The sequence below is a fragment of the Acinonyx jubatus genome, chromosome C1 (assembly GCF_027475565.1).
Source record: "Acinonyx jubatus isolate Ajub_Pintada_27869175 chromosome C1, VMU_Ajub_asm_v1.0, whole genome shotgun sequence".
Taxonomy (NCBI): Eukaryota; Metazoa; Chordata; class Mammalia; order Carnivora; family Felidae; genus Acinonyx; species Acinonyx jubatus.
This window is the reverse complement of record NC_069381.1, coordinates 194,686,830-194,712,149: the sequence shown is the minus strand read 5'-3', so window position 1 is coordinate 194,712,149 and position 25,320 is coordinate 194,686,830. Positions and strand designations below refer to the sequence as shown.

Below are 25,320 nucleotides of genomic sequence, written 5' to 3'. Positions count from 1 at the left end.
AATCTTATGTTTCCCTTATACTTTTGTATGTGTTATATTCTTGTGTAGAAAGGACATCTGGCTTATATGTAAATATAACTTAATTTGAAAGTTTTCTATTTGGCTGATGTGTGAAGGAAAGGAAATTTTTTCCCTTTTTTTTTTAAAACAAAGATTTAATAACTGAAGGAAACTGAATCAGCTACTAAATTATGAATATATTTTCAAGTTAATTCTGATTATCCAGAGAGAACGAATTTTCCTTTCCAGTTTCCTCTTATAGTTCTCAAAACTTGAGGTTATTATAAAACTACTGGTTTTGTAAATAGTAAAGACTTCTGAATTATAAGCAAAAGTATATAGAGTACTGTTGAATACATTTTGCAGTTCATTAACTTGAAGTGATCTTAGTTATTGGCTTGAAATTTTGATTGAACTATGTGAATTTACTTACATAAAAGTTATCTTTTTATTACTGGGAAGCATTTCCCAGAATATTTCGTTCTGGAAGCAGTCTTTGAAATTCGTTTATCACGTAGAAAGAAAAACTAATAGTGAGTGAGTGAATGTATGTTAAATTATAGTGTTAATCTTTTGTAATGCATCTTGTAGCATTTATTTATTTTTTGGCTAGTTGGCTATAATCTAACAAAAGTTGTACTACTATTACAGTGTAGATAATACAGTTTTTATATTTTAACATTTAATGTTATTAGTTCCTTGATAGAGTAGATTTTTATTTCTCTGATAATTTTTGTTTCATTTCCTAAAGAGTAAAGATAGATTGATACGAAAATTTCTGTTAGCTTAATATTTAGCTGTCAGCTTTAGAAACTTTAGAAACTTTGAATAATCATAGACTCTTAGCTGTCATCCCCTGGCCACCACTAGGATATCAGCAGGAAAATACTTGTTAATTGGCTGCTGTATTTGTGAATTGGATTCTGGTTTTACAAGTACTCTTCAAAAAAGCAGTTCATCCATTTATTTTAAGTAAACATTGCAGAGTGTAGGTATGATCAATTTGAACAAATAAGAACTATGCTTTTAACATTTGAGCTTTTCTCACCCAACAACAGTAAAATTATGTGGTAAAGAGTTCCCCCCCCGCCAAACTTACTAGCCTGTGGCAATCCCGTGTTAATACAATCTTTGGCTAAGCTGCACATGTTTTCGTGTTGTTTTCCAAAGAGTTGCAGGTTAAATATTTGGCTCTCACTTCAGAGCTGTGTGTTGCATCCTTTATGTAGCCTCTATTTACAGTATCTAGGTTACCCACTTAGGTGTTAGATGGAGAAGATACCCATTTTTCCTTTCTGTTAGATCCAGGAGAATATCAGCATTTTAGATTGCCAAGGCAAATAGTGGTGAAGAGGGACTCTTGTCTGTTACTTAGAACAAGAGACCTAAAATCGGTCACTCAGATGTTTTTCTGTGATTTGGAATAGTTTTTGTGTGTGTGGGGCCTGTCAGATCACTTGTGTCTGAGATGACCAGTTTTACTGAATCCTTTCAAATGCAATTGTTGAACTTTATCAAATAAGAATAGCTTATTTATTTTCTGTAATTTTTGTTTTATGTCTTCGAATATACTTACTGAAGGGCTGTTGCATCCAAAAACAATTGTGATTTTGATTGAAAGTGTTCAAGTCCAAAGTAATGGGACTACCTTTGTGACAGAATAAGGTAACCTTCAGTAGCAGCAAAGAGAGGACAGGACTATATGTGTAAGAGGAAGAAAGTTATTTTAAAGCAGCTTAGAAAAAAAAAATTAAAAGAATTAAAACCTTTGATTTTTTTAAAAAATAAAATAACATTCTGGCAATAAAGTATCAATAACCAGTGATAGCCCATTTACTTTGGTATTAGGAAAATGATCAGTTTTAGCACAAAGTACTAATCCTTTATTTAGGTTATTTGATGACCGTTCTAAGATGAAGGGTGTCTGTACAACTTGCTGCCAGTTATTGTATAAAAAATAATGACAGCAGCTATCATTATTTGACAGTGCTAGAAACGAGCATCGGCAACTTGGGGGAAAACTAAAAATGTTATGATGTCTGACAGTTTGGGGTTTTAAAATTTAGCACGTAAGATAATCTTAAAAATTGAGGGGGATATGGATCTTACCATTTCACAGTAGCTACTTCCTGTGTTTTAGAATGAATTTTCTTAGAGAATTTTAGACTTTTTCTTCTGGAATAAGATCTCTTTGATAAAGAAGATGGGCATTGTTGCCTGAGATCATTAGTGTGCATATTGAGTCTGCTGACAATCTTCAGTGTCAGGGATGACAGTATATGCCTTGATGGCTACTGGAAATACACAGTGTTAAGTGATTTTAAAAATAGAATCTGAAAGTTAAGAATGTGCAACAGACAACTCAGACAGAACAATATAAAAATAATCCATATTGTATTTTGGCCTTTGTGATTCCTTCTGTTTCTGGGTTAGCTCCTCTCCAGTTCTTGCATAGTTGCTTCCATATCGGTTTCAAACTGTTCTATCTATACGTGCTGCCGACTATTTAAAACAAAATTTAAGGTTCAAAAATTTGTAACCTTACACGTTTTATCTTCTGCTTTTATAATGCCAATAAGTAAATTTCCCTTGGAGGTAGTTAATGGTATGAAAATACATTGTGACAGATTTTGTTTCTATTGCTTTAAAACTTTCTATGTGGATCACCTTTGCCGTCAATACTATTTACCAGTCAGTTTGATGGCCAGGTGGCATGTGTGGAATTGGAAGAAGTAGTAATTCTAGTTTTACAAGACTCTGACCAATAATCAGGTCAGGGAATCTAGTTTATTCTTTTCAGAGTGCTTCACATTCATTTTTTTTCTTAGCTAGTTTCCATTTTTAGAGCCTAGTGAAGCAGAAGTGTATTATGGTTTCCATTTTTCTTATGTAGAAATGGAGGTCTGAAGAAATCAGTTGGCCTTTTAGGTCCCTTAACAGAAGGATGGAGTTGTCAGGATTGGGACATAAAACTGTGATTTTACCTTGTGGGTTAGTTACATCACTTAACTGATATCTCTTTATAATGTTATTATCTCAGGGTGCCTGCCATGTCCAATACTGATTCATGTTTTGGTGACAAAACTGTATTATAGAAGTAGAGGAAGGTTACTATGAAGGTGGAGTGATATCAGATGCTCTCTTGCACTTTTAAAAATATTGTTTATATTATGGGACTGACCAGCTTTCTGAATTATCTTCTGTGGCTTCGTTTGGCAGTCACTCTTGGTTGGATTTCCATGGGATATACACCCTAATATAACACCAGACGGGCTTGATGTAAGAACTCACCGTGTGCTGAATTATTGTACTTAGATGCGTATGTGTGTATATACATATATATATATATCCATCCAGCATACATTTAGTTTTTTACTAGTCTGGAAATGAAGAGAAAAGTGTGATTTTATTTCCTTTTTTAAAAAAAGTTTAAGGGCACCTGGGTGGCTCAGTGGGTTGAGCATCTGACTTTGGCTCAGGTCATGATCTCATGGTTCGTGAATTCAAGCCCCGCATCAGGCTCTGTGCTGACAGCTCAGAGCCTGGAGCCTGCTTCAGATTCTGTGTCTCCCTCTCTCTGCCCCTGTCCTGCTCACGCTCTGTCTCTGTCTCTTAAGAAGTGAATAAACATTAAAAAATATATATACATTAAAAAAAATTTTTTTTAAAGTTTATTTATTTTGAGAGAGAGAGAGCAGGGGAGGGGCAGAAAGAGAGGAAAGAATCTCAAGGAGGCTCCTCACTGTCAGCACAGAGCCCAGTGAGGGGCTGCATCTTATGAACCCTGAGATCATGAGCTGAACTGAAATCAAGAGTAGGACTCTTAACCGACTGAGCTACCCAGGCGCCCCAAGTTTGATTTTATTTCTTTACATCTATCAGAGGTAAGTATCATGGTTATGAACTAAACTAAAAGGAAAAAAAGAAACTATAGGAAGTATGTATGTGTAGGGAATTAACAGTAAAAATGCTGTATATTTTTATTTGCCCCTCATTTCCCCCTCCTGGCATTTTTAGACTGCTTCAATATAAGCATAAAAGTCTGTCTTCAACAAACAAATCAACTTATTATACAAGTATTATCCTTATTGCCTCTGTCTTTTTCCAAATCTGTCTTCCCTACTGGAAGTACGTTTTGTTTTTTTTAATGTAACATGATTTATTAGGTTCTTTTGGGAGTCTTCCTTCAAGCTGTAATGAATTGAGATTTCTGGGTCCCATGCTCTTTTCTCCTAACTTTAAATATTGATATATTTTGATCTTATGATGTTCTGAACAATCAATAGCAGGGCGACAGTCATCAACTTAGGTGGAATGTGTTGGATTTTTTCTTTGATTTTTTTTCCCTTTATATCTGTTTGGATCAAATATATTTATGGACCTGGTAGTATTTTCCTTTTGGAATTAATCAAGACTCAGAATATCTATGCTTTGAAATAGGTAAGAAGTATTTGGGAACTATATATCCCTTATGATAAATGTTTACACTGGAGTGAGGAAGGGACGGAGAGCATAATTTATTGAGTATATATAGGATGCCCAACACTATGCTAGATATGTCCATATTATTTCACTTAGTCTCCGTAACAGCTCTGTGAGGGAAGTAATTCTTCCACTTTATAATACAGAAAACTGAGACACAGAAGCAATAGATTGTAAGTGTTTAAAAATACAGGCTTTGGAGTTATACATGCCTGTGTTAGAATTCACACTTGCTGTGTGACCTTAGATGTGTTACTTCATGTCTCTGAGCTTCAGTTTCCTTATCTGTAGAACAGGGATAAGCCATACCTACTTCAGTGGACTGCTGTGAGGTTTAAATGAAGTAATACGTACAAAATACTTGCACAGTTGCTGGTGTATGCTTAGATGCAATAAATAATCACTGCTGCTATCACTCAGAAGAGTCTTTGCTTTACCATCGGTGACTCATAATAAAAAGAGTTTGTTTTCAAATCCATTTCTGTTTGAAATTCAGATCATTTGCTCTTTCCTTTTTATTATGTACATCCATGGAACAGAGACAGAGGTTTCTAAGAATTCAGGGTAAAAATTAAAGAAAATCATTTCTATTATTTAAAGCATGTGTGAAGATTTTGGTTAACAAAGAAGTAGAATTTGTGTGTTGGAAATTCTTTTTATTGGGTTTCAGTGTTCCTGGCTATAGTTTTATGTTTTTGGTTATATGTAACGAAAATCATTGCTTACCTTTGGTGCTTCAAGGATACCAGTCATTAAGAATGGAAAAAGAAAAAGTTCATTTGATAGAGAAACCTATCTATATCTATAATCAATTCTTTCTTAGAAGGTCTGCATCTAGGGGTACCTGGGTGGCTCATTCGTTTGAACATGCAACTTTGGATTGGGTCATCATCTCACAGTTCATGAATTCGAGCCCTGCATTGGACTCTGTGCTGAGACTGCAGAGCCTAGAGCCTGTTTTGGGTTCTGTGTCTCCCTCTCTCTCTCTGCCCCTCCTCTGCTCATGCTCTGTTTCTCTTTCTCTCAAAAAAGAAATAAATATTTAAAACATTTAAAAAGAAGATCTGCATCTAAAATTTCACCTCCTTTGATGCTTCTGGTGGTACCATAAATTCTTATTTGGTGGTACCTAATCACATTGCAGGCCTGATTGTTGCTAATTGTGCGTTTGGGGATAATAGTTACTTGTTTCACTTTTGAAGTAAGCTTAAAACGTATGATTATCAGTTCTAGGTATTTGCTATGTTGCTGTATTATTCTAATTGATTAATTCAGCAAGTTTATAAGCTACCTTTTATGCATCAGGCACTGCAAGGCAAATCCGGAGGTGAATAGTACACTGTTCTCCAAGAGCTCACATTCTAGTTTGAAAGACGGTTAAGCAGGGCATTATACTGTGGTATGCTCAGTGTTCTGATTGTTATGTGGAATGAAAGGTGGTACTAGTTGAGAAAGTCTTCCTAGAGAAAAAGGCCGCTTGAGCTGAGACTTATTAAGGGAAGAGGATTTAGGAGAGAAGTGGAAGGCTTTTTCAGTAAATGAAGTATCCACCGTGAGAGCTGAGAAATAGCATGGCATGTTCTGGAAAATAAAAGCAGGTTAGTATTTCTAGAGTGTGAGGTTGGTGCCCAGGATTTGAGGCCACAGATGACTCTGCACAATTAATCAGGCAAGATGAAGGAATATCTTGTATAAGAGAAATTTTGGATTTCATTTTCAAGGGAGCCAAGGCTTTTAACAAAGCAGATGACTTCTGTCTTTTGATTGACATGGATCACACTGGCTGTACTGTGGGGAAAAAAAGATTGTGGATGAGGACCTGTCTAGATGCAGGGGTATTTTTAACAGCTATTGCAATGGTTGAGTGAGAAGTTGTGAGAGCTGGTGATAGTGGGGACAAAAAGGAAGAAAAGGATTTGGGAAATATTTCATAGCTTAAAGTGGATTGGACTTGGATAGTAAGATTAAGGAGAGAAGGAAGTTCACAATGGTGACTCCTAGATTATTGGATAAATGGTAGTAGGTTCCATTAGGGAGGATAGGAAATACTGGAGAGGTTTCCAGGAAAAGATTTAGTTTAGTTTAATTCTGGATCCAGAGAGTTTGAAGCACATATAGGATTTGGGAGAAGATAGCAGTCAGGCATATGGACAGATTATACTGGAAATCTCATAGGTAGCTTGTGATTTTGTTATTTGCTACTGTATTACTTGAACAGTAGTTTAGTATTTTGAAAAAATTATTCCACGAGTAAGTCCCAGCATTTAATCAGTGATTTTATTTTCCTACTTGCCCTGTTAAGTCAAAATTCTGTATTGAAATGTATGAATACAGGTTTTAGTGAAATCTCTGCTTAATGGAGTCTTCTTATGCTAGTCTCAGAATTTGGATTAGTTGAAGCGATTGACTCACCGATTTTTAAACAAAATATTCTGGCCCTTCTCTTTAAGTTTTGTGGTATATTTAGTATCATACCTATTAGGGTTATTTATTTTTAAAAATCATAAATTTAATGTATACCATATACTTCATCTGAAAATGGTTTAGTACCTATTTAACTTGTTTTTAAGTTTATAATACTGTGCCTGTTGGGGTAAAATTACCTAGGATGTGATATGGAAAACATCTTAATAAATATATTTATTGTCTCAAAATATCCATAATACAACTCCATCTTAAAAATGTAAGCTTTGATTACCTGAGACACCATAGAATTCCAAATGAATGTTAATGATGGAAATGCTTCATCTGAGATTTCCTGTATATGGAGATTCAGAACTCTCTAGAGAGATATTTTTCATCTTTCAATCATTGATCCAGTAAACATTTATTAAGGAGTTACTTTGTGTGATGCACTGCTGGTGCTGGGGCACAAAAAATATGTTAAGAGTTTTGTAGAGAGGGATATTGTCTTTCAGGTTCCAAACAAATCCGTATTTTATTTGAGACATTAATAATCCTATTGCATTTAGAAGCAAATAAGTGTGGTGTACTTACCGTGAGTTATATCCATTATAAATGAATGAATTGCTTCTCACCTTTTACCACCAAGAGTTGTTCAAAAGTATATAAATTTGAAGATGCACAGTGAAACAGAGATGAAAATGCAACAAGCTTTCAAGTAGGTTCCCAAAGGTTAACATTTCCCCAAGAAATTTTTTATGATGCAAGATTTGGCCATAAGCCTTACAAGTTCTGAAACTTGATTGGCAGCACACTTAGAGTGGATTCAGATCTCCGGATTGACTTATATAAACAAGTTTATAAAATTGATATTTAAAATCAGAAGGCCAATTTATGTCTGTACATTGATTAAAAATAAAACAAACAAAAAAAACCCAACCAAATAATAGAGGATCTGGATGACTCCATTTGGCTTGACCAGAATATTTTGTTCTTGTGAACTGACCTTGGTAAGCAAAGAATCTGAAGAAAAGGAGTTAGTTATATAATTCAAATGTTTAATGGCATCAGACTAAGAGAGCCAGCATCACGATAGAGATAGCATTGCCATCTGGTCATTATGGTTAAGTCCATTGTCTAATTTCTTCTTCTCTGGATGGACATGGATTTAGATTGCATAGATATAGGTTCAGCCAAAATACTTGTAGGAGTTATTTTTTTTCTCATCTTCCTTGGCTAAATCCTCCGGATTCAGTCTTTAACTCATGTTATTACGTGTAATCAGGTTACAACCAATTTTGCTAGCCTAGGTTGGATTCATTTTCTTTAGTGTAATTTTACATTCCTGATTTAGATTTGTTGATTGTTGATTTTATAGCTTAACTCTAAAAATAATCTTATAATGCATACAAGGATACTCCAACTACTATTACCTTAAATTCAAACTTCTGTTTTCTCTTCACAGAAACGTTGCTAGGTGATACGGTCAGCAATTTAAGACATCTTAAAATCAGTTTTGTTTTTTTTTTTTTTTTCTGAGAGAGAGTGAGAGCAGAGAGCACGAGCTGGGGAGGGACAGTGGGAGAGGGAAAGAGAAGAGAATCTTAGGCTCCATGCCTTGTGAGGAGCCCAACAGGGGACTCAACACAGGGCTCAACATGAGCCCTGTATATGGCTCCAACTCATGACTGAAATCAAGAGGAGGGCCCTTAACTGACTGAACCACCTAGGTACCCCTTAAAGTTTTAAATGAAGATGGGAGATAGCACTGCCACCCGAGAAGGACACCTTAAGTTAGTTGGGGATCTAGAAGTGCTCTTAGTTTATAGGTCAAGAGGAACAAATATTACACCAGTTTCATGAAATCATTGTAGTAGTCTGATGAAAGCAAATGAGATTTTATACAAAATTACAGTATTTTAGTTTAGCTAATAAGGAAGGCTATCTTAATTACTGGATGTGAATTTGAGAATATTTGTCAAAGCATACAGCTTTATTTGGGGGCCAGACATTGATTACAGAAGTGCTACTCATAGATTTTCCAGATGTGAATCTTTGAGGAAAATGACCATGCCCTATCTCTTCATTCTCTAGTAGTTATTTGTTGAATTAAGGAAATACTTATGATTATATTCAATATATATTTTTAAGTAATGTGTTTCTGACCTATTTGAGGAAGTTTGAAAAGTTAAATTTTTAGGTATTGAAATAATTCTGAAATCCTAACTTGTGATTTTCTCTGTTTGGGAATGTGTTGTTTTTAACCATGTCTCAGTCTAAAAAAGATTTTTTAATCTTAATTTTTTTGTTTAATGTTCATTTTTGAGAGAGAGAAGGAGAGAGAAAGAGAGAACACACATAAGCAGGAGAAGGGTAGAGACAGAGGGAGACAGAAAATCCTAAGCAGGCTCCACACTGTGTCAGTGAGAAGCCCTATGTGGGGCTCAAACCCATGAACCCTGAGATCATGACCTGAGCTGAGATGCTCAACCAAGTGAGCCACCCAGGCGCCCCACCAAAATTTTGTAATCTTCAGATCAGCCCCTAAAAGATGGTTTTTGAGATTCTAAACAGCTTTTAAGTTTTCTAATTCTATACAATCATGTTCAGTGGAATCAAGTGAATGTAAATGTTTCCATGAATATTCTCTGGTCACCATAATCATCTTCATTACTATTATCTTTATATAGCACATTTAGAGTTTACAGATTGAATTCCACATACTTATAATTTTGAAATCAGTTCTCTACCACTTATTTAAAACTAATTTTAGTGGCATGTACAAAATGAAATGCTTCAATTAACTTTTCTTATGCTAACTCCAGATATTTTGTGGAGCGTATAATTGATCAGTGTAAAGTCACGTTCTAATAAATTAACCTTCTGGGTGTCTACACCTTTGACATTTTTGTCATTGCTCTCTTATTATCATGGAAGTTATGGTTCTTATTACACCTCACTGTATCAGCCCTACCTTCTTACTAAGGTACAGCATGCAGGACTTGGTCATCTTCTGAAGTGCTAGGAGGCTGCATTGCTCTGTTTCTGTTGAATTAGCTTTAAGAATTTCTGGTTGAGTTCTAAAGAGGTGTCATTTCTTCTACAACAATATGAATTTTTTCTTGTCGTGGTGATTTTCATAAAGATCCTTGTTTAAAAAATAAACATTATAACCAATCATACCTGGTCATTTTTAGGTATTGCTTTAAAATCCAAACACTTTAAAAACTGATTCTAATATAGTATTTCGAAATATGAAATGAATTCTATTCTAATGCTGAATGTTCGCAAAGTATTTGAAAGCAGTAATAGATATTGTGTGGACATAACTGCAAACTAGAAAAGGGAATATATTTTCTGAGAGTTTGCTGTTTTTAAACTCTCAAAATATGAATTACACACCACCATCTGTCTGAACTATGACACATTAATGACCTAGTGACAGTTTTTGGATTCAGTTTTTTGGAAACAAAAACAGACAAAAAAGAAACCTCTTTCTGTGCCCCCCCAAAAAAACCCACAATTTAAAATAAATTATTTTTACATAAATTGTTATTACAGTAAGGCTCTTTGCATAAAAAAAAAAAATTTATGGCTTTGAGTAGTTTTAGTTGGCCCCACAGTTTTGAGTACAATAGCTGGTAATGAATTTGAAGAGATAATATTTTTCCAGTAAATCGGAGAAGCTTTCATTAACTAAACAATTGCTGCCATATAACTGTATGTACAAGAAAGTGCCATATATGTTTTAAAAGCATATGTGCGTTTATGTGCGCATTTGTGTATGTGCATACATGTGAATGCAAAGAATAAGGACAAGAAAGAACTCTCACACTATTGATAGAATTCATTTTGGAGTCTGGGAGAGCAAATGGGGCATTTTATCATTTATTCCAAATAGTTCTGCATTATTTGGATTTTTCACAAAAGATCTTTTACTTGTGTAATTAAAAAACACCCTAATTCAGTCAGACATCTTCTCAAACAAAAAGTCTGAAACTTTTCTGTAAGAACCAATGATGGCTCTGATCACATGGATTTAACTTTGAAATTTCAGTGATGTTATACAGTAATGAAAATAGACTATTGCCATTAATGATAAATACTGAAGTCAGGGGTATTCTCATATACAAATGGTGTCTTAAGACTCCTTCAATATCATTTTAGATTTAGTCTAAGGTATTTTCTTAATTGCTATAATACAGTGGAATTTCCAAATAGGGTAATATATGCTGCATTTTTTTATGAGTGATATTCATTCATAGCATGAGATACTGAAGTAATATACATATCAGTGTACTTCCAGAAATGGTAAGGAGACATAGCATTATGATACCAAAATAAATCTGAGTGGAGTAAGTTATCCCCTCCCTCCTGTAAGGGCACCTGGGTGGCTCAGTGGGTTAAGTGTTGGACTCTTGCTTTTATAGCTCAAGTCATGATCTCACGGTCATGAGATGAGACTGAACCCTGTGTAGGGAGCTGCGCTGAGCGAGGAGCTTGCTTAAGATTCTCTCTCTTTTTCTCTCTCTCTCTCTGTCTCTCTCCCTCCCTCCCTCTCTCTCTCTCTCCCTCTCTCTCTCCCTCTCTCTCTCCCTCTCCCTATCCTTCTCCCTCTCCTCTGCCCTGGTCCTCTATTGACACTCTTTCCCTCTAAAAAAAAAAAAAAAAAAAGGTTGTAACCTGTATATGATGACAATCATGTTTACTTTTTAAAAAGTGCCTTAGTCTCTTTTTCATGTTCATCAGTTTATTTTTTAAAGTTTTAAAATATTTTTAAATGTTCATTGATTTTTGAGACAGAGAGAAAAAAAAAAAGAATGAGTGGGGGAGGGGCAGAGAGAGAGGGGGGTCAGAGGATCCCAAGTGGGCTCTGCACTGACAGCAGAGAGCCTGATGTGGGGCTCGAACTCATGAACCACGAGATCATGACCTGAGCCGAAGTCCGACGTTCAACAGACTGAGCCGCCCAGGCGCCCCTCATGTTCATCAATTTAAAACTCCATTGAGTATTGCTAACTTTTATATTAAATCTTTTAAGGATACGCTGTTTTTGGCAAGACAGCTGTGGTATGTTACTAATGGGAGTAGGACCTGTGAAAATAACTTCAGTTATATGAACGGGAAGAGCAGAGGTGTGAAGTATAAGGGAACTAAAAAACCAGCTAGCTCAAGAAGAAAGAAAGAATAAATGTGGTGAGTGCAGCAGTGGGGGTAAGCCACGGAATCCACTAGAGTTCCTAGATCTACCAGAGAGAAATTACCTGTTTGAATGATGAAGAATGGGCAATAAGGTTGGAATGATTTCTGGTAGAAGATGAATGATAAATATTGAGATTCAATAGACGTTTACTTCTTCAGATATCTGAAAGCCAGGAGTAGGAGATGGGGTGGTTAGAATAACTGGAGTACTCTGGGTATCATTCTAGAAAGATGGGTAGATGGAAGCAGTGAAGTTGTTAGCACCTATAGTAAGTTGCTTGCTATCATAAACAGTGGTATTACTTATGGTCACTTTGGACTAGTCTGTTTCTTTTATCTTTTGCAAAAGTGACTGTATAATAAATATACTGTGTGTGAGAGGTACCCTAATTGGTTGTATTTCTGAATTATCACCAATATGGTAAACTTTGGTCTTGTCCCTCAGCTGCCTTTTTATTTCACTTCAGTGGGAAAGGGGTTAGGGAGTTAGAGAAAGCCATAGTCCTGACAGAAACAGTAAGAACTTTCTCTGCTTTTTTTTTTTTTTTCCCCTCTTGGGAGGTGGCAATGAGGAAGGAACTTGATATTGAGCAGATGAGATGGGGTTTTGCATCCAGTTTTTGTTCTCTGATCTGTTGTTTTTCCATTTTCCTCCTGAAGTATCTAAGACACAAGCACTGAGTGTTTTAAAAGACTTTCTTGAGACCATACTCTGTCAGAGACTTAGAATTCCCAGGTTGGCTTTTACCCACTGGAATACTCTTCTAAAATTAACCTGGTGATAATACTGCAGTAAAAATTTATCAGACATGAGACGAACTTTACACATGTATTATTGTTGAATGAAAAGTTTGCTAAGCTCATAAATAATAAAAACAAGATCAGGGTATATGTTTAACTTGCTTTAGAAAACTGTTTTTAAGCCTATTAAAAGTAACATTTTATATTTAAGATACTTTACACTATTTGAAATGCTTTCACATCTAACGTACAATGTGCTCATTAAAACTTGAACTTAAATATTTATTTAAGTAGTCCCTGAGGAATTTACACTTCCTGGCAGTACTTAAGCATTTTATTACTAGAAAATAATAAGCATATATATTTTTTAAATTACGGGATTAAATGAATTTTCCCTTCCCCTTCCTCCATAGTGTAAAAAACTGAGTCCTGGTATTGTATGTCAGATCTGTGACCCCTAGGCAGATATTTCATGTCTTGGCATCTCAGTTTGTAAAACAGGGACATTAATATCTGCCTTGTCAGAGGAGTGGCGAGCATTAGGAATAATATACATAAAGTCTCCAGAATGGTGACTGTCACGTGGTAAGTAAACCAGAATGGTAGGTATTATTTTATTGTTAGATACAAAGAATATAAGAAAAAACTTGAATCAAATAGCTAAGAAATAGACTCCACAAACATGTTATATTAAATAGTCTTCTACGAAGGATATGCTTTTACACCAACAACTGTAATAATAGTAAAAAAAAAAAGTGAAAAGCATTGCCAATAAAACACAAGATATCTGCATCAATGACTAGATATTTTCGTTCCTCATCTGAGTGCTGTCAGTCCTTGTTTGAAAAGAAACGTCTGTGCAGATATGAGGCAATTATTAATTCTGTTGTATTCAAATCAATTACTAAAGAAATGAAACTAAAATTACCTAATTAAAGCGAATCACAAATAAACCTGCTCTGTTTGTGAGGGATATAATTGAAATGGTAATTGCGCAGTAGTGGTAATGCATTTAATTTGAGGATGGCAGTTCAGAAGATGCGTTTGAGGCAGGACTTGACTGCCCGGTGTGCCCTCCTCTTGACCTGGCCCAGAGTGATCTGTTAGCAGGGACTTGTTTACTTATTTACGGGATGTATTGGTGAGTGAATTCCCAGTATGGTTCTGAAATTTCATAAATTCCATACTCATGGTGCTCTGTGTCCTATATCATAACACATCACCCTGTTGTGTATCTGGGATTCTCAGCTGTGTATCAGACCCTTCTAATGGCCATTTTCCCCCTTTTATCTTGTGAGCAATCAGGGAGAAAAGTGATATTCTTTTAAAAAGATTTTATAGGGCGCCTGGGTGGCTCAGTCGGTTAAGCGTCCGACTGCAGCTCAGGTCACGATCTCACGGTCCGTGAGTTCAAGCCCCGCGTCGGGCTCTGGGCTGATGGCTCGGAGCCTGGAGCCTGCTTCCGATTCTGTGTCTCCCTCTCTCTCTGCCCCTCCCCCGTTCATGCTCTGTCTCTCTCTGTCTTAAAAATAAATAAACTTAAAAAAAAAAAAAGATTTTATAGCAGAGTACATATAAACAAACTACTCATAGGTCATTTGGTTAAAAGGTGCAGAAATCTTTATAAATCCCAATGAGATCATTTAAAGATACATATTTTGTTTTTCATGTCCAAGTTTAGCTTTTCGTGGGTCAGGGTTACTGTTAGCATAGTGACAGTGTAATCAGTCTTTCAAACCAAATGATCCTTTTTTTTTTTTTTAAGTTTATTTATTTTGAGAGAAAGAGAGTGATCAGAGCCTGTGTGCAAGTATGGGAGGGGCAGAGAGAGAGGAAGAGAGAGAATCCCAAGCAGGGTCCATGCTGTCAGCACAGAGCCAGAAGTGGGGCTTGAACTCACAAATGAGATTGTGACCTGAGCCGAAATCAAGAACTGAGCTACCCAGGTGCCTCTCAAGCTAAATGATCCTTTTTATTCAGGAGTAATTTCTTCTTTAAAAACTAGGAAGCCTCGGGGCATCCTGGTGGCTCAGTAGGTTAAGTGTCCAGCTTCGGCTCAGGTCATGATCTCAAGGTTTGCGCATTCGAACCTTGGGGCAGGATCTGTGCTGCCAGCCTGGAGCCTGCTTCGCATTCTGTGTTTCCCCTGCTCTCTGCCCCTTCCTGGCTCCTGCTCTGTCTCTCTTGTCTCTCTCAAGCAAACATTAAAAACAATTAAAAAAAAAAAAGTAGGAAGCCTTTATCACTTCCTATCTTGTTTTACCTTTACTCCCTTATTTGTGTTCATCTTATCTCCCCTGTGTAACTGGAATCTCCTTGAGGGTAGGGGAAATGACTGTAATCTCTGTTGCCCAAGGATAGCAGACAGAGATGAACAGGCTTGAATTTATATTATTGGCTGTGCTGTGTGTTAGTCTTCACTTCCTCATTTATAAATGAGGGAAAGTTAATGCTTGTCTCTTGGGGTTATTGTGAGGATTAATAAAATAACTTTAGTTAAAGCTTCTATCTGTCACACTGCCTAACAGATTTCAAGAAATAATTCAAGAAATATTAGTTACTGTTTTCTATAGAAGCTAGCTAGCACAGTGCCTTATACATAGAAGTCTCTCAATTAAGAAAGTTGCCTGTTAATTTAAATATATTATGAGTTAATATGTGTTGCTTATCTGACTGGATACATTAGAGACAGATCTCAATTATTCTTGTAAGTTATCACCACAGGTTTGGACACTTAAGCACTATCTGTGATGAGGATATCAGTGACTAAATCACCCAGCTAGTCTTTTTACCCACAGAGCAGTTTTAAAATAAATGGTCTAAAGTTAGCACTAGCTTACTCTCTTCTCAACACACATTCAAGCAGAATACTGCAGAATACTACATTGGAGTAAAAATTTCAAGTACTTACTTAGAAGTTTCACATGGCTTCATAAAATTACATGTTTTCAGGCCAGTGTCACTCTCTAAAATATAGAGATAGGTGTTTTTTTTTTTTTTTTTTTTTTTTGGACGTTTATTTATTTAATTTGAGAAAGAGAGAGAGAGAGAGAGAGAGAGTGTGTGTGTGTGTGTATGCGTGCACACACACAAGAGAGAGAGGGAGAGAGAATCCCAAATGACTCCACGCTTGCTTGCATAGAACCCGATGCAGGGCTCGAACTCATGAACCATAAGAGCATGACCTGAGTCAAAATCAAGAGTCAGACACTTACCTGACTGAACCATCCAGGTGTCCCTAGAAATAGGTTTTATAAAAGACTTTAAAAGACCTGTAGAGAATCTTGACTTTATTTACATATATGTGAAAGTATATATTGCATATACATATACTTACATTCATATAAATAAGCATTATATGTATGTCTAATTTATGTGTATGTGTATATATATATAAATATATGTGTCTATATGAATGTATGTATATCTGTGTAGTTATATATATATTCATACATATGTGTATATGTGTGTATATATATATGTGTATATATATATATATATATATATATTAAAATAAATGAAATTCACCTGGAGACATTTTGATTATTTTTTGGTATTATTTAGAAAGTCTATACTTTTAAAGTTACTTGTAATAACTTTAAATAATAACAATAACTTTAGATAATAATTATTATTATTTTCAAGATTTTCAATCTTCATGATCTAAACTCTCCCAAATCATTACTTTACCAGACACATATGAAAAGGGAAATCATATTGCTGCTGTTTCAGTGAACTCTCATCCAGTAGCTCAATCCCAAAGATCGTTTAAAAACTTGTGAATCAAATGGCTCTTACTTAAAACTGTACAGTTATGCTTATGCTAGATTGTGAGGTCAGACTTCAATTATCTTAGACCAACTGTGTTAATTGTCACATTTGTCCATGATATAGTTATCATAACAGTACCTAGGATCAGTTATACAACCCTTATAAAAGTTTTTCTTTTGCAGTTTTCATCTGAATCCTTTTATGAAATACTGTTTAAATGTGTCCAAGCAATTTTAGATGAGCAATGGTTATCTAGTTTTGCAAACATTGTTTGTAATTATTCCTCTAGCCACAAGAATTAAGGCAGTAATATCTAATAGCTTGGAGAATACCAAGTCTTCTCATTTTTTAATTGTAAAAGATCATCTTCTTTTTATTGCTTCTCTACTTGTGATTTCCCTTTTTAAAAAAATTACAACAAAATTGTATGTCATTTGGAAGCTCATGAAATATAGTTCTCTTAACATAAGTTTCTATAAATTAATAAGCCCATTATACTTAACTGGTATATATAGGAAAGCAATGTACTTAATCCTACCTAAAATGAAAGTGTGTGTATTCATCTAGTAGCAATTTAATGGTAACAGGTTATCTGCATTTTTATACTGAAAAAGAACCCTTTGTGGTAATCAATCTGTGATTTTTCTATTTGTTTTTTTTTTTTTTTTCTTGTGTGAGTGGTTGGATTTGAATTGCTGCAAAACATTTTTAGCTGCTAGCTAGTTTGTTTTTAATCAGTTAATGAGCATTGTTACTTTCTTGGGTGGCTCTTCAGGACAGTGACAACCTTCACTCCTCCAGATGCATCCTTTTCAAGTGTGGAGTTCATGGATATTTGGGATATTAATATATTTTCAGGATCATGTATCTAGATGGGCACAAAGCTGGTGATTGATTCCTATTAATTGTATTTATCACTTTATAATAAAGCATTTTGTTGCTTTCGAATGCTCTTATACTTTGAATTTTGAGTTTTTACTTTTCTGCCTATGAGACCCTAGGCTGGGAAATTATATATTATATATTTCCATGTTTCTATTTTTATCATGTGTTTTGATTTTCTAGGTTAGTGGCTATTGAGATAAAGGAAATAATCCAGTTAGTTGAAATCAGAAAGCTAGAGGCTTTTGGTAGAAATGTGAGAAGTGTCTACTGCCTCTAAGAGAACAATATAGAGAAGGACTGGCTTCATTAGAAGTGTCATTATCAGTGGGTGCCAGTGACTCAGTGAATAGGAAACATCTGGTGCTCACCTTCATCCATTAGGAGCACTTCTGCCTCCATCTGCAGGTCCTCTTCTCTCTCTGTTTATTTTTTAGGTACCAATGGTGCTTTGACTTTCAAATCTACGTTTGGTATTGTTCCTTTTCCTCAAACTCCAAGTCCAGTCCCTCAGGAAACTTTGGCTTCACATCTAAAATATATCTTGGGGTGCCTGGGGGACTCAGTTGGTTAAGTGGCTGACTCTGGATTTGAGCTCCTGTCATGATCCCATGGTTTCTTGAGATCAAGCCCCACGTCAAGCTCCCCGCCCAGCGAGGAGCCTGCTTAAGATTCTCTCTCCCTCTGTCCCTTCCCAGTGCCTGTGTGAGCTCTTGGCATCTGTCTGTCTGTCTGTCTCTCTCTCTTGATAAATAAATAAATAAATAAATAAATAAATAAATAAATAAATAATACATCCTGAATTTGCATGATTCTTACCATGTTCACTTCGACAACTTTGGGCTGAGCTACCATCATTTCCCAATCCCCTCAGCCTAAAATATTGTAGATTCTACAGGGGTCTTCCTGTTACCATTCCTGCTCCTCTGTTCCCCATCATCCACCCAGTAGGCGAGAAGTGGACTTTCTGAAACCTAAATCACATCACAACAATCCATCGCTTCAAACACAATTTTTTTTTTGTTGTCATTGAAAGTAGAATAAAATTAAAATTTCTTTCTGAAGTCTACAAGATCCTAAAGGTTGTGGCCTTTGCCTCCATCTCTGAACTCCTCTTCCTTCATTCTTCTTGTTCTCTAAACTTTCAAAATACCTTCTATCTTTCTTCTCCTTGGACACGGCAGATTTATTCCCTCGAGGGTCTTTTTCTTACTGTTCCTTCTGTTTGGAACACTGTTGCTTCATAGCTTTGCATGAAAGCCTCCTTCTTTTCTTCTCTCAACTTAATTGTTGCCTCCTTGGAAAGGCACTTCCTGAGCACCCTGGGTAAATAAGCTCCCTCAGGCATTCTGTGACATTACTCTACTTTATTTTCTTGGTCATATTTGGTAGTATCTGAAATTATTTAATTTATTTATTTGTCACTTCTCCCAACACATAACTTGAGGAACATTTGTATCGGTTACTCACATAGCCCTAGTGCCCAGAGTAGAACCAGGAACATAGTAGGTGATTTGAGGTGGGCTCAGCGGCTAACTGAATTCCTATCCTTTGCCTTCCATAAATAGATTTCTGTGTGTGTGTGTGTGTATGTGTGTGTGTGCACACATGCACCTTTATCATAAACACAGTATTTTATATTGTAATATCCATTCTGTAGCCTACATTTTAGAAATCTATATATTAGGCCCATGGTCACCTGGGGTTAGGGTAGTGGAACAATGATTTAAAGCCTTGTCTTCTGGCTTTGGCTTGGTGTGCCTGCCCTTACATAAAATTTTCATTCCTTTTTATTAATTTATTTACTCCACTTAGCACAAATACTGGGTACCTGTCTGCACTAAAACACAGCAGTCCCTGTGGGTGCAGCTGTTCTTGTATTTTGAGGTGAGATCTAGTGGAAGTGGTTGAGTACTGACCTTCAAGTTACATAGACATGGAGTTGATTCCTAGCTCTGCTCCTTACTTTAAAGTTAAGCCTTAGGAATTACTGATATTTGATTGTTTTTCAACTATGTGACCTTGGGAATATTCCTTGGATTTTCTACATTCACTTCCCTCAGCTACAAATAATAGGTTCTAAGGTTTTACCTTAAGAGGTTAAACCTTTTATAAGGTTTAAGAAATAAATGCAGTAACTTACATAAAGCATTTAGCTCATTTTCTGTCACAATTAGCTGTTATTGTTTGTAGATTGTAAATATTTGTTTATGGTTTTTATACTTATTAGACATGGTTCCTAAGATATTACTTGAGATACAAGTAATGTTATCTCAGTCTTAAGTTATTTCTTGCCTTCTAGAGAATACATTTATTTTTCTGACTTGATTATTATAACATTAAGAATATTTTCTATTAAATAAAAAGTTTGACATCTGTAAATTGAATTGTTTCACAAATCCATTGTTGTTTCATAAATATATTTTTAATGGTAACTTTATTTAGCTTTTCTGTTTGATTTTATATTATACTTAGTGGCATTTTAATTATTATGGTTGATTATCATGGTGATTTAATAGTCTCTGAGTACTTAAGAAAGGGAATGCTTCATAAAAACAATCAAATCTAATTTCTTTAGTTCCTAAGATGCTTTGGAAATACATATTGTTTTGTTAGTTAATTTAGTGAAAAGTTATGTTATAATTTTTCAGAAAATAAAATTAATATATCTAACCAAAAAATTCTGATGGTAGATTAGAATCTAAAGAGAAAATGGAAATGGGGCGCCTGGGTGGCTCATTCAGTTAAGTGTCTGACTTCAGCCTAGGTCACGATCTCAACATTCCTGAGTTCAAGCCCTGTGTTGGGCTCTGTGCTGACCGCGGAGAGCCTGGAGCCTGTTTTAGATTCATTCTCTCTCTCTCTCTCTCTCTTTGCCCTTCCCCTGCTCACACTATATCTCTTTCTCAAAAATAAATAAACATTAAAAAAAATATTTAAAGAGAAAATGGAAACAAGTGTACTATTGAGTCCAAATTACCTTTATTTGAGTTCGATTAATTGTCATCATTCTATGACTGTATATGTATAATATAGATCAGTAAGGTGTTCAGAATGGGATTAACTATCTGGAAGCAAGTGGTGTTATGTAAACCCTACAGCTGGAAAATACGAGAATTAGAAACTTAATTGATTAATAATGGATCACATCATTATCCAATGATTAAAGACTGCTAGGTGGAACTGACATGTGGGGTTTTCTTTTAGGAAAATAATATCTTAATTGTAATGGTGTTCCACTTGGCATTTAGTAAAAATGTGATTCACTGAGAACACATTTAGAGTTTAGAAAGAGACCTAACCTCTGTAGCTTAGTGGTTTAGTGCTTCTGATGCAGAGTTGGGGAGAGGTTTAAAATTGGGATATAAAATCAAAACAGCATGACTTTAGTTAATGTGTGCTTGCCCTTGACCCCTTCTCCACAACTCGCTGGTAATGATAGGTCTTTGACAAGTGTAGCTGCCTGATGCTCATTTTATTTACAGTTTTCATAACTAATGAATAATAAGAAAAAAGTCCACTAGGACCTGATTGTTTACCTCTCTAATAGCAATTCACAGATGGTACATACTGTGGCTGTTACAAACCATGTCCTATAATAGCATTTGATGTAAGTAGCTGCTCACCATTCTGTATTGTGGTTGAAGCTGGAGAAGTAGAAAATTGGTCATTTCCCGGCAGATAGCAGTAAGTTTCAGTTCAGTCAGAATGCTGTATGTATTGTGATAGGTTTATAATTATTACCCAAAGATTGATGGTTTTTTGGTGAGTGTAAATTTGTGCAGCCGTAATCCATTAAGAAATCAATAATCATTCCATTCTGATGTGTAGTTCCTACTCACGGTTATAAATGTGTACCCAGAGCTGAAACCAATCCCTTTTTTTTTTTTTTTTTTTGAAATTGCAGTTGACACTGTTGGAAATGAGGATATTATAACATTTTTTTCTTCAACCAGATTTCTTTTTCTTTGCCTGAGTTATCTTGCCCCATACGGCATCCTAATGAAGAGCTATATATTATCTAAACATTTAAAAAATTATTTAGACCTATTTACTGTTTCTGTCTTCATCTTTTTCTTAGTTGTTTAATGGCAAATTATTTGTAAGTTTGAAGTACCTTAGTGTTTCTTTGTGTAATATGAAGGTGATTTATTACCAGACCTACATGATCAGGGAAGTGACAGGTTCTTCCTTTTAAAATACATTTTAACCTTAGAGCTATAATATTCTCATAAAAACCAAATTTAACATTTATTTATTACTGGCACCTGCTAAGCACTGTGCTAGATACTATTGGGGGAAGTGAGGATTAGGACAGCATTGACCCTGTTCTCAAAAGAGCTTATATTTTAGAGAAATAGAGGTTCAAATCAGCACAAAAAAACATAAGGATGTGAAGAAAGAAGAAAAGTGGTGGGGGAAATGTCAGCTCTGAAACCATCCATTACGTAAGTTCCGAACTGGAACTTTGGTGTTAGGGCATGATAGTGCTGGGGATGATAGGGTGTGGGTAGTGAGGTTCATCCCACAGGGGATGTGGCCAGTGTTACAAAATTCTGCCATGCTCTGGGGCTGAAGAGTAGCCTACAAAGATTCTGAAGAAAAGTGATATGGGAATGGAGTATAAAATTTAAAAAGTGGAAAAAGATATAAAATGAAAAGTCCCACAGCCTATGTATGTAATCCCCATCCTCACTTTCTCATGTTACCGATTTACAAATTGTCTTTCCATAGTTTTATCATATATTCTAGCATGTTCAGTATAGTGCTAGTTCAGCTGAAATACAGATTACCACATCTATATATATTTTTTCTTTTAATACAAGTAGGATTACACTGTGCCTACTGACTTATGACTTGATTTTTCATTTAGAGACTTCTTTTTTCATATCAGCACTTAGTTCTTGGATGCATGTAATTCTGTTCTACACTGAGGATACACTATGATTTACTTAGCTAGTCCTCACTGATGAATATTTTATTTGTTTTTAGGTTTTTGCTCTTGAATACATAGTGTTACTGCGAATGTCATTGTCCATCCATTTACCTTTACATACATTCTTAGGATAATTTGGCTGTAGATTTGCTGTGTCAAGAAATCTTTGCAGTAACCATTTTGGTGGATAAAGTATGGTCAGATTGCCTTTTGAAAAAATCACCAGTTCACAGCACAAGTAGCTTGTGAGTCTGTTTTGTTATCTTTGACAACATTGAATTTTTTTGATCTTGATTAATTTGAAGGGGAGAAAATAGTATGTAGGGATATTTGACATTTTTAATTTGTGATTACTCAAACATTATTTCAAATGTTTTTTGGTAGGGATATCTGTGTTTAATTTCTGTCCCTGAGGCTCAATTCTGTTTTAGCTTCCAGGAGAAATTATAATTAAAATCTTTATTAAGAGCTTTGAGAAAGGAAGAAAAAAGATTTTATTTGGTGTCCATGTTTTGAGGCAGATTTAATGGAAGGATGCCAATCATTTGATGATAAGTAAAAACTTTAGAATGTTAAATACTGTATAGCATAAGTAGCTTTTGTTTTACTGGTCGGTTCATCTTGGCAAATCACATAAGAAGTCCATCCAAGGTATTTAGCATAGTACTTCGATAAAGTTCAGAAGTGAACGAAATATTGTTATATCATGAAACCTGGCTGTCCATGAAGCAGCAATTACTTTAGGAGGAAAGAGTGTGTATCTAAAAAGTAGAAGTAGGAAACATTCAACAAAACTAAAAATCTATGGAATGGGAGAAGATACTAGTAAATGACATATCCGATAAAGGGTTAGTATCCAAAATATATAAAGAACTTATAAAACCCAATACCCAAGAAATAAATAATCCAGTTAAGAAATAGGCAGAAGACATAAGTAGACATTTTTCCAAAGAAGACACACAGATGGCTAACAGACATATGAAAAGATGCTCACCATCACTCATCATCAGGGAAATACAAATCAAAACTACAATGAGATATCACCTAACACCAGTCAAAATGGCTAAAATTAACAACACAGGAAGTAACAAGTGTTGGTGAAGATGTGGACAATTGGGAACCCTCTTACATTGTTGGTGGGAATGCAAACTGATGCAGCCACTCTGGAACAGTATGGAGGTTCCTCAAAAAGTTAGAAATAGGGTCATCTGGGTGGTTTAGTTAGTTAAGGATCTGACTCTTGATTTCAGCTCAGGCCATGATCTCACAGTTCATGAGATCAAACCCCACATAGTGCTTCATGCTGACAGTGTGGAGCCTGCTTGGGATTCTCTCTCTTTGTTCCTCCCCTGCTCGCACTCTCTCTCTCTCTCTCTCTCTCAAAATAAATAAATAAAAACTTAAAAAAAAAAAAGTTAGAATTACCCTATGATTCAGCAATTTTACTACTCAGTATTTACCCAAAGAATACAAAAATACTAATTCATAGGGATACATGCACCCCGATATTTATAGCGGCATTATCAACAATAGGCAAATTATGGAAAGAGCTCACATGTCCATCGGCTGACGAATGGACAAAGAAGATGTTTTATATATATACAATGGGATATTACTCAGCCATAAAAAAAGAATGATGTCTTGCCATTTGCAACAATGTGGATGGAGCTAGAGAGTATTACACTAAGCAAAATAAGCCAGAGAAAGACAAATAATACCATATGATTTCACTCATATGTGAACAAAACAAATGAACATGGAGGGATGTGGAAAGAGAGGCAAACCAAGAAACAGATTCTTAACTATAAAGAAACTGATGGTTACTGGAAGGCATGGGTTAGATAGGTGATGGGGATTAAGGAGGGCACTTGTAATGATGAGCACTGGGTGTTATATATAAGTAATGAATCACGAAATTGTACATGTGAAACTAATATTGCACTGTATGTTAAACTTGGAGGAAAAAATAAAAAGAAGTAGCAAGCAAAGAATACAGAATTAAAGTTTTACTTAAAAATTGTTTTATTAATTAAATAAAATTTAATTAATATTAATTTAAGGTATTAGGTAAGGTATAAGGGTGTAAAGAGCTACCTGTGTAGAACCCAAGTTCACCTTCTTTCCTATTTCAAGACTGATGGACATCTCTGAGCCTTCCGTAGATAAGTTGAGTTGCCTGGAAACTCACAGGCTAAGTCTAATCTTGAGTTTAGTATTCTTTTTGTTTGTTGTACACTTTTCTGGGAACTACTAGGTTTAGACTCGCCCTGTGTTTTACTCACGTGGGAAACTGAAATATACATGAGAGCAGAGAAAGTTTATTGTATGACAAACATGTTTTTTCATGAGCATCCAACTCTGTTTTCTAGTTTTGTAGCTCCTAGTCTGTCGTAAGAACTAAAGTGTGGTGGCCTGCTAAGGAATATGCTAGAAGTCACCTGGACCTGGGCTTGTTCTTTTAACTCAAAGAGAATATTAAGGTAGAACAAACTTGGACTTCTTTCCCCTTTTCCCTTCCCTAGAATTATGGTTTGAGGATATAGCTGATCAACCTCTGCTTTTTTGCCTACAAAAGTCACATTTAAAAATAGCGGGCTTCCAAGTTTTCTTCTGGGGCTCTGTGTGTGTGTGTGTGTGTGTGTGTGTGTACCCATGTCATTCATCTGACCACTGAAAATAACCCGGATGAATCAAACACTTACTTGGAAGTGCCCTAGAGGTCATTTAGAACAACTTCCTAAACAAAGCAAGAATATCCTTGACAGCATGCATGACAGGTGGTCTCTGGGATTTTGTTTGCTTCCAGAGCTAGAGGAAGGGAGCTCACTATTGCATTGTTGGTTGGCTCTGATTCGCAGAAACTTCTTCCTTACATTGAGCTCTCATCTGCCTCTCTAGAATGT

General features: G+C 35.5%; 1 protein-coding gene across 13 annotated transcripts in view; it reads left to right on the top strand.

Moving 5' to 3' along the window:
• IKZF2 (IKAROS family zinc finger 2) overlaps positions 1 to 25,320 on the top strand; it is a 164,895-nt gene that overhangs the window by 5,472 nt on the left and 134,103 nt on the right. The window lies entirely within an intron of this gene.